General features: G+C 31.9%; 2 long non-coding RNA genes across 3 annotated transcripts; one reads left to right on the top strand and one right to left on the bottom strand.

The window, feature by feature from the left end:
• Window positions 1–585: 585 nt before the first annotated feature.
• On the bottom strand, window positions 586–5,937 carry LOC130218223 (uncharacterized). Of its 2 annotated transcripts, none has more exons than XR_008835931.1 (3): window positions 5,847–5,937; window positions 1,950–2,004; window positions 586–774 (listed from the first exon to the last, which is right to left on the bottom strand). It is a non-coding gene; the product is annotated as an uncharacterized LOC130218223 (long non-coding RNA). The 2 variants fall into 2 exon arrangements; XR_008835929.1 differs by lacking the exon at window positions 5,847–5,937 and adding an exon at window positions 4,707–4,737.
• LOC130218215 (uncharacterized) lies at window positions 5,665–10,941 on the top strand. The gene is made up of 3 exons (XR_008835927.1): window positions 5,665–5,693; window positions 6,770–6,864; window positions 10,815–10,941. It is a non-coding gene; the product is annotated as an uncharacterized LOC130218215 (long non-coding RNA).
• The last annotated feature ends 361 nt before the right edge of the window (window positions 10,942–11,302 follow it).

An 11,302-nucleotide genomic window follows, 5' to 3' on the forward strand; every position in this document is an offset into this window, starting at 1 on the left:
AATATATTTTCCATGCACACATCCACTTTAAAAAGTTATTTTATCAAAGTTTTATGGTTTTATTATGATTGATATATTCTAAAAGCAGTGCAAATTAGATTATTGTAAACTTGACTGAATAGTAAACTTTAAGAATTATTTATAATGCGTTAATATGAGATTTGTTTTCTATCAGACAATATCTTTTCTATTTTCCACAGTAAAAATTATTACATTATTATTATTATACTTTATAAGGGATTATTTTATTGTTTTATGATAATTGATAAGTAAATATAAATACCAGTGCAAATTAATTTGACTTGTAAATTTGACTTAATAATATAAAAAAGTCTGTTTTGTGTTAATGTGACATGTTGCTGTCTGATATTACAGGTTTCATGCATACTGCCACTATCAATAAAGTTATTTTTTGAAGAATTTGACAAGTGGCCCTTCACTTAGTTTGCAAAACTTAATGTGGTCCTCAGGTCTAAAAAGTTTGCCCACCACTGGTATAGAGTGTGTTGAGAGTGCTGGTTATTCAATCCCAACATGTACAATCCCTGCTAGTACTGAGACTGAATCTTCATCCATCCGAACACAAGTCCACTTCTTTAACCATTAGTGACCCTAAACAATAGACAGGAGGTTTAACCCATAATATCCAATGCTGATGCACCCAGGGGTTGGGGTGAGATGGTTGCAGTCAATCCTTCCCTGAGCCAATCCTTCTCAAGAAGTCTAATGGTCCTCATTGAAAGTTTGCAGAGACCCCCTAGTAGTCACTGGACCCTAGTAAAGATGAACACAAAAAACTATCATAGTGTTGGGCTGTAATACCATTCTGGTTATGACAAGATTGTCTACACAATCTTGCTTTATTGTTTACTCACAAGTAATGATTGGTCGCCAACATAAACAAAAAACAATTAAAGGTGCTGTATGTAAGTTTTTGATTCTTCTAAAGCATAAAAATTCCATAACATAATAAACATGTCAAGTGAACATACATGTTTATGTGAATAATAATGTGGTTATTTTAATAATAATTTCAACGTGTTGTCAAGCCTAAGTAAAGCGAAAGCATAATTCTCTTGAACAGCTCTTGCAATTATAGCACATTTGTAATCGGCCCATTGATACTTTCACTTTTCATAGAAAGATTAGAAATAGGGGAAATACTTAAACAAAATGATCGCTGGACAAAATTGTAAAATCCAGGAGAATCCTGGTAAAAAACGGGAGGGCTGACAGGTATGGATTAAGCGCATCAATACAGTGCTTGACCAATTTATAGGCTACGTGATTTATCCATTCATACGAGTGGCAATAGCCTACCGTGATTAGGTGCGACTAAGATCACATCTTAATAAGTACACAGTGGAGTTTGCATTAACCGCACACAGAGACTAACTTTAATTATATTCTAGCTCCAAACTTCAAGCATGGAAAGTCTCGTGACAAATTAGCCTAAATCTGAGGTAACAAACGAAAATGAAAGCCACGCAGCTTTACAAAACAAATAACTATATATATATCGAAAACACACTTTAAACACACATTATTTTTAGCATCTGATGACCCGATGCACTAAATTTTCTAAGCACAGCAGTGTGCTTGTACACTTCAGAGAACAGCCGGAGCTGGTCACATTGGTGTTATTGTACACGTCAAAGGTTTAAACATTTTTTCTTTTATTATTTAGTAATTGTTCTGCGTACCACTAGACGGAAGTCCGCATACCACTAGTAGTAAACGTACCACAGTTTGAAGAAAAAAAAGGCTCCTCATCTTGAATGGGCTGTGCGTGAAAAAATTAAGAGAATTAAAATTTTTATATGAATTTCACATTGTACATGGCAATGAGATATCGCATAATATTGCATAATCAAAAACAACGTAAACATTGTTGCCAGAAAATAATACTAAAAAGTACCTGATAGTCTGTGGAAAAGAGACAACTTTACCTCTATACAGTAGATCACGGTGGACTCCATACAAAGACTGGCTGCCAAGGAGTATCTAGATGAAAGAACAGAACAGAACTCTGCATGAGTCAGGTGAGCAGAACATAATTTGCTGTAAATAAACATAATATTCAATTAAACAAGCACATAGCCTCTCATGAATTAATGTATACATAAATGAAATTTAGGGACTTAATACACTCAGGTGTTTTCATAACATTGCCAAACAATGGGGACAATTGCTATACTATGAGAAACAACCAAAGACATGTGAAATTAATTTTTTTTTAATAATAATAAATTATATTCTTCCTGACATCAGAAAGTTAAGCCTTTGTATTATTGAATCAATTTACTAATAAACATTAAATATAAAAAAAATCTCATAAAACAACATTTTAAATTACACACAAATAAATAATTAATATTGCTTTGGATGATTTTCCACTTAATATTAAAATACATTAGCATACTGATACTGATATTATGTACAGTAAGTGTCTTTCCTCAAATTTCCCTAAGATGTGACAGAACAGTTGTAGAATTAAAGGGATAGTTCTCCCAAAAATTTAATCTACCATTAATTAGGGAAATTGAACATTATTTACAATATTAATGGCTTTTGGTCAAAAGCTTCCTCAAACAATACTCACGAATGTCTGCATTGCATTTGTAGTATTGTCACGTTTCTGCAAGGGCACACTCCTTGCTAAAAAAAGCTACACACTCAACGGCAGACATTTATGAGTACTGTTTGAGGAGACTTTAAATTAAAGCTAATAATATAGTAAATAATGTTCAATTTCTTACACAGACCAGTAGTTTTACTTCACAAGACTTTGGTGTCACCAGGTGCAATGGCTATTGATTTAGACTTGTTTATATGTGTATTTTAAATCTAAAAAACAAAAATCACTATTGGCTGCCATTTATATGAATCAGCATTGAGCACAGATTCAGCCAAAACCCTTCTTTAATATTCTACAGAAGAAAAAGGGTAACTACATCTTTGATGAGCTGTGCATGAGTAAATTAATGGGAAATTTAGATTTTTGTCTGAACAGTCCCTTTAACAGTTGTAATGAAATTATTTACGAATATGTATGGTGTGTTGCTGTAATGTTTTAATAGTACAATTTATTTTTAAGTTGAACAGATTATCCATCAGTGGAGGACACCATGGAAAAACCTGTATGATGTATGTATTCAGCATTTCACATTTAGTTCAACATGCAGTATATACAATTCAAACATGAAAAGCAAGAAAAAAGGACTGACTTCAGATTCCACAACACACAAAAAAACTGTTAAGTGCTAAAATCAATGATGACATGCTGGGATATGCATGTATAAAAATAAATGCATTACACCAAAATCAATCATTATTAAAGCAAAATTCATAAATACTGTACTCTGTTGCATTAATATAAAAATATGCTAGACATATTTATCATTTATTATTTTTAAAATTAATTTTACAATAATTGATTGTAAGACAACCAGTTTTCCAGTAAGTTATGTGCTGTAGTCTTTTTTTATTATTTATTTTAATGCTTTAAACAACATACACGAGAAAACAAACATTATAATACTGTATAAATATAAATAAAAGTAGTAAACGTACAAAATGTAATGTATTGTAATTCTTTTATTAAATTAATAAAAAAATATTCTTACAATTATGGACAAACCTGTAAATAAAAGTATTATTATAGGTAAAAAAAATTTGTGTTTAGAGAATAGATTTAAATCGCAAACTATTATATAATGTTGAGGGTGCACTATCATCATCTGTTTACAAACAGCCGTTGGTCATGTTGACACGTCACATGACCACCGGCTGTTTGTACACAGATGATGATAGTGCACCCTCAACGTCATTTTTTTTATAATAGTTTGCGATTTAACTCAATATTAATCTGTAAATACCAAAAATATTGTACATAACAACCCTGTACATTTGTTACACTTGTTATTATACGTCTGTTTACATATTTACTTGTTTTGCTCGGTTTTAAGCTCAAGGTTCATTTGTCAGTTGTTGGTAAGTATCATTTATTGACGCTAACGTTAGCCTTTCGACGTCGTTAGAATTAATTTATTTATTTTTACGCATGTGCCATCTCTTTAAGGATTTTTTTAACGTAAAACCCTAACTTTTTGGCGCATTACCAAATGTTACGTTACAAATGTTTAAACTGTATTTTTTTATGACCAAAAACCGTTAATCTGTGTCGACCGTGGCTTAATTACATTAACCGAATGTTATTAAATATTTATGTACTTATGTTACTGTAGTAAACCATGGTTAATTATCGAAAAAGTTAACTGACGTGGTCTATCAGCTGTTGGAGCGGGAAAAAATTTAATGTGTCTGATTGGTTTGGGCCATCAGCGCTGAGAAAAGTAACACGTTACGTTAAATGAGTTATTAAAGTTTAATAAGCATTACGTTTGATATGGTTAGGTTTCATAAGCAAGAAACAGACTTTACATGATATAATCATAAGACTCACTCCATCCCTGAGGACTAACGTTAACTGCATTAGTTAGTTAGTAACCAGTTTCAAAATGCTATTATAAGTTAAATTGAGTGTTTGTGCGTGTGAGAGAGAGCGAGAAGTAATGGTCAGCATTAAATACTAAAACGGGCTATAATCGCGTCCCCCCCACCCCCGCCGCAATTTACTATGTGATAAAATAATGCTATGAATGAAAAGAAATAAAGCACCTTGTCGAAAAAGTAACTCGTATTACCTATAAACCCATGAAGCTCGTGGTCGTCGTCCTCCTCCTCCTCTTCTTCGCATTGTAATTCGCACAGTTAGGCTATTTTACTATAGGTGTATTACTGCCACCTATTGATTAGGAATATGGGTCAAAAACAGGAGCACAAACTACCCATGAGCCCACTAAATTTTGCACAAGCTTTGTCTTTTTACAGTTATGCATCTATTGTTTTTATATATGGTACGTAATCCATAATTTTGATATGATGAATGCATATTGTTTCAAACACGTGGAAATAAACTATGCAGAGCTGTGGCCCTCCAGGAACTGAGTTTGACACCTGTGATCTAAATGAATGAAAACTTCCCAAATAGAGCATTGGTGAACTTAAATCTCAATGTCAGATAGCTTTATTTTTCCAATATCGTGCAGCCCTAAATGTCATAACTGTAAAAAAAAAAGGGTTTGTGTATTACAGTTAATAATATTGTGAATATTTTGCTACCTTTATCTCAGTTGGTGTTGTTTAATTGATTTGTATTATTTTATAAAAGGAATAAAAACAATATAATAAAATACATAATGAGTCTTGTACACAAAAGCGATGCTTATCTGAATAATTTGCTACTGCTATTGGATAAGTTGATATAGTTAATTTTTTTAATTCATTCAAAGGGTTAATTTATTTCAAGACGTTAGGGCTTGTGCAGAATAATGGGTACCCATTTCTGTCTATTTGCCATATTTTGAACTCAAAATATAACAGTCGCAAAGAGATTTATTGAATTGAAACCGATAAAATATCAAACATCAAAATAACTTTACAGCATGCACTGTTTTTTTTAATATTGTAGGAAAGAACACTAATTATTATTTTAGCATAATTATTTTTGTGGAATTTTAAAGAGACTCTGAGTTTGTTTAAAGACTTTGTATAAACTGTCAACAGGTGCTGCAATTGGCTCGAATCGGAGGAAAGGATGTAAGGGACTGCGTATATAAAGTCCTTGACAGGTAAGCTTTAAAGTATTAGCGGTACACTGACCATGTAATAACACAATCAAAATTACTCATTCATTCATTAATTTATTCATTCATTTTCTCCACATATAGTGTACTTAAAGTGTTCACACAAAACATGAAAAAAGTAATTAATTAATCACTTACCCTCGTGTCGTTCCAATTCCCTGAGACAGCAAGGTAGGCTACCCAACTCAAAGTCCAGAGGTTCACCAAAAATATCTTCAAAGTAGTTCACGTGTCTTTCGTTTAGAATATTTTTAGGCTACGAGAATGTTTTTTTTCTGGACGTTAAACAAAAACAACGACTTCATTTAACAGTTTTATCTTCTCAGTGCCACTGTAGGCGTTCACATATCTTGCTTGGTCGCATGGCCGGCGCCTCTGACGTATCACCTTGGATGTTTGTGCACGCTTATCCGGGGTCGGAGGGTACCTCAAACTCATATTGTATGCTAGCCTCACCTTGAATATTTCTTAACATTAGGCCTGAGTAACACAAGTAGTGTTTGCAAAATGCCCCTTGTACAGTACTGGTGACAAACTATACTGTTGTAAAACTACTCCTCCAGGAAAAATAGTTTTGAACAAGACTTGACTGTTTAAGATGAAAGAACGAATTGTTTATTTTTCTGTGCTAGTGTTGTAAGGAATAAGGGATAGTTTAAAAAAACATATGTACTTATCTCTTGCTGTTGTCTGTGGGCCAGAATTGACTGAAAATCTGCAACTGTTGGTTTAGGCCTATATTATTTTCATAACGTTCATTACTCCAATAAGGCAAGCAGCAAAAATTAAATTACAATGTACAAACACTGGCCCAACTTGGTGTAAATTAGTATGAAAGACTCCCAAATATTAAGATGCATAATTCATTGCTTTCCTTAAAAACGTTGTTATCAGTGTGAGAAAGGGAACTCCAACTCCAAACAATTCACCAATGCAATTTCATTATTTACTTATTATTGTTTATTCATTTATTTACTAATTTACTATATAAGGACCACAAGATTGCAAATCGCTTAACACCATAATCAGTGAATAATACAAATTTGTACTCATCTCTACAGGCTCTTCAGTAATCGTCTCATGTCCCATTTCAACATGAAGGGAAAGGGGGACAAGGTGGCCCTTGAGACCTCCAACATTTACAGAGCAATGAAAGGTATGCACACATTGGTAGTTTGCAAAAAATTATACAAAATATACACAAACAAATATGTTGCTTCAAATCATTATGGACATTAAAACAAATAAAATAAATACAATTAAAAAATAATGTTTTAAATAATTAAACTAATAATGTGTCCTCCTGTGAAACACATGGCTGATTATTCTATAAGGTTGTTATTATTTGATAAGTTATTTATTTTACATTTCAAGTAAAAAATATAAGCCCTCCTGTGAGAATTTAATTATTCAAAAAATATTTCCCAAGATGCTCAACAGAGAATTTTTTCAAAGCATTTCAAAAATAATTGTTTTAATAACTAATTTCTTTTGTCGTTTCCACAGTGACAGTGCGTAGTATTTTACTATAGATTATGCCATTTTTACAGGACTTTATTACTGTGTGTGTATATCAGAGGTGGCATTAGACTTCCTCATTGGGGTTGTAATAATTTATAATATATACATTCATTCATTCATTCATTCATTCATTATTTTCTTAATGGCTTATTCCCTTTATTAATCTGGGGTTGCCACAGCGGAATGAAACCCCAACTCTTCCAGCATACTGATTTGCCTGTGATATCAGGCATTTGTCGCCGATTTCTCAAAACCTGTCAGCGAGTCAAAATCGGGGCTAAAATAATGCAGTCTGAACTAGGCATTATCTGCAGTGATCTTTTGTCTGACCTGTCAATACTGTTTATGTTGTTTTGCTGCCTGCCCCGACCTCTTTGACTGTGACTTTTACTATTCTTTTGGATACCTTCATGCTACCATTTGCACCTGTTTTGACCATTGCCTGCCTGACTAATCTTTAATTAACTGCATTTGGATCCGCACCTCTGTTAACATTAGTTTTATTTCAGCTGATTTCATCCAGCTATGACTGAATCAGGTGTAGTTTTGCGTTTCTTCTCAGTTATTCTGCTTGTTAACAGCAGACTGTAATTGTATTGCTAAATTGTTTTATGCATGTTGATTTTCAATAATAAAAAGAATCCAATCTTTGTATCTTGTGTTTTTAGGAGAACATAATAAGACAAATTTCTGATTAAAGAATTGAGATTAAGTTCAACAGCAAATAAAAAAGTTTTTGTTTAACAAAATAAATTAATCACTGAATAAACAAATATTTTTAGCTTTTTTATTTTTTATTTTATTTAACTTTTATTTAAATTTTTACAGTGATCATTTACTTAATTTTAAGACAATGGATGTCCTCACTTTTTAAAGTTAACGTTAACTAAATGCTTTAAAAGCAAAGTGGTCTTAAAACTAACTTTTTAAAAGTAACTTCAACTCATCTTTTTTGAAGCAAATTTATTCATTTTTAACTTACTTACAACTTACTGATCGCCAAATATCCTAAAGAAAAAGTGTACTTGCTGCTTTATAGAAACCACAGTGGGCCTTTCACTTCGTTTAATTCTCAAAGAATGTGTTGACGATATCGAAACTCGCCAATTAAAACCCCTATATCAGCAGCTCTCTGACACTCAAATCGTGGGATCAGGAGTGAATAAACGATTTTTTTTTTTTTTTTTTTGCGATTAATTCTGCCTACCAGAACCACCGCCGCCAGTTTGATGATGCGCCTGGCGTTTATCAAGTGTTTATGTTGTAGCTTATTTCTTTGAATATTTATTTTAAAGCAGTATAGCCTACATTTATTTACATTTAATTTAAAATAAAAAAAATTAAGTTGTCATTTTTTTTTTTTGCCTGAGCACTGTCTTTTTATTTACCACGCATTTATGCGTCTATAAATAACAAATTGGACAAAATACAGGCAAGCAACATTCAAACTAAATAAAAATACACTATTTAAAAAATGGCTAAAACAGTTTGTCTTCAGATGGAGCAAATATGGTGCGCTTTGAGGCAAGTCTGTCAACCTATTTTTATTTTAAATTTGGTTTGGTTTTAATGAATTGTTAAAGCTATCCTATAAAGGATTTAATGGATTATAGTACTATAATGTTTGTATTGGTCATTTAAATCAAATTGAACAATATATTAATTAGGTTAGTGGTCGAATTTAAACAATTTACAAATAACCCAAATTGTTTAGGCTGTGCTCAGTGGCAAGCGCAAAATGAGTTTAGTTTATTATTTATTATCTTTATTCTTCTAGCAATTTTCTGAATAAATTTCACTAATTAAAATGACCACTGGACACGCGATTTTAGTGCTGAAATTAAGTTTAGAAAGCGTTCCTGGCATATTGTGGTAAAATGACTTGAATAAATTAATCAGAATGAAACTGCAATGGCATGATGGATGATTTTGACAATTAATTTCTCCTTAAATGGTATTCGTTCTTGTTTATTTTGGAGATAACTGACGACAAAAAACGTAGTAAAATTAATATACAAATTATAGTAAACGAAATTTGTTCTAATAAGAGAATTTTTTTCAATAGAAATATAAAATTATAAAAATTATTACCACGCCCATATAGAAAAACAAACGAAAAACAAGTAAAAGCATATAAAGCATACACAAGTATTATTAAACTAAATAAAAACAAGAAACAACAGTTACCCCTGCATAAGCAAGGGCTAGCTTTGATGCATCGCCTGTCACACTCTATTTATTTATTTATTTAAAAATATGGTTTTGAACCAGAATTCTAGAATGGCTACTTCTGTTTTCAAATAAGACGTCATATTGTCACATCATATTTGTATTTAAAGCTTCTACTGAGATATAAGAATAAAGCATTGAATGTCTGTCATAATATTTTTAAAGTCATTTATTACCCTGAAAGTGTAATCTGTTTGGCAATGTAGCCTCTAAATGTGTGTATGAGTTACAAGACTGCCGGCGCACCTCACTTTCACTTTACAATCGGGAGAGCAAGTTACTTTTCGCGGAACTTATTACTGCAGACATATCTAAAGTAAAGTATTTTTTCCTATCATAAAGTTATGTTTATGTAAGCAGGAAGTTGTTGGGAACAGAGGCACGCATATTCAAATACATGGGGAAAGTAAGACACTGAAATGCATGCGGTAATTCTGACCGCTGTAGTTCAAGGTAGAAATAATCAGAACTCTTTTGTGTTTTGTAATTTTAATAAAATAACAATGTTAGAATTACATGTGTACATTTAGGGAAAATCAGGGTATTGATGTGTGGGTTTTTAATAAGTATACTTAATAATACATACTGTTATAATAAATATTTAGAAGCCACAGGGGATAGTTGGTTCGCAAAACCATTCCAACCATGTGTGCAAAATCTCGTTGTTAAAATAATTATAAACATTATTATATCCATTTAATATTTCTTGCTTTTCTGTTAAAATGACTAAGAACATTTAAAAATTTTAGTAAATCATCACTTATTTAATCTTTTTATTGTCTTTGAGTATCTTAATTCAATTTAGTGTGGGTCTAAATAAAATTGTGCCAAGTAAATTTATATAGTAAATTTATATAATACATTTAGCTGAAATAAAGGATTTGGCTGTGTAGAGTATGGCCTGTCGCAATCTTGCAAAAAAAAAAAACTTTTGTCATGCAACATTCAAATATAGTAAAAAAAAAAAAAAATAATAATAAAAAATGCGAGTCAGGGAGCTGCAGTGCAGGGTTTTAATTCCTTTCCTTTCCAGTTTAGCTTTAGTTTAAATTTCGTCCTCACAAGTAGGTGTATACAGGGAGAATATTTACAACATACACCGAGCTCAGCATCTGTTGAGATTCAACCACGATCTCTTAATCAGTGAAATCTACACATTTTTACTTTCCTTCTTCAGATTCTTACCGTAAAAAATAGAGCCCAATGAGTATATTCGGCGATTATGATGTAATGGTTATGCCAACAACAGATTCAAACAGTGCTATTGTCTATATGAAAACATGTACTTGATAAATGGCTTTAAGCTATTTTTTGTTGTTGTAACTTATTTATAAGTTTCTGTCTTTTAAATTACAGCTGCAGTAATGAAATGGAGCAAGGATGCTACAGAAGAAAATATAAAAAATCATGCATCCGAGCACCTGAAGCATGCACCAGCAAGAAAGGGAGGAGCCGGACACAGAAAATAATTTTTCTGTGCAATACTTCCCAAAAAATCCTTCATCTGAGAGTTTAAATATTAATTTTTCGGCTGAACTGTCCCTTTAATGCAAGTTTCTGGTCTTATTGTGAATTGGATTGTTTGTTTTTTATTTAAATAAATATGTTTCAATTTAATGTGCACTGTCTGTTTATTTGTCCGGTGGGTGTTAAAGTCATTCAAAAGAATCACAAAAATACATAATACAAATAAATAAAAGTAAATAGAGAAAAAAGACGTCAAAAAGACGGCGAAAAGACGTCGAAAGGACGTAGAAAAAAGACGTCGAAAAGACGTCAATAAAAGACGTCATAAAAACTTTCATTCTGGCTCTTCAGAGGACGTAATTTCAACGTCTGACAGA

The sequence above is a fragment of the Danio aesculapii genome, chromosome 3 (genome assembly GCF_903798145.1).
Source record: "Danio aesculapii chromosome 3, fDanAes4.1, whole genome shotgun sequence".
Taxonomy (NCBI): Eukaryota; Metazoa; Chordata; class Actinopteri; order Cypriniformes; family Danionidae; genus Danio; species Danio aesculapii.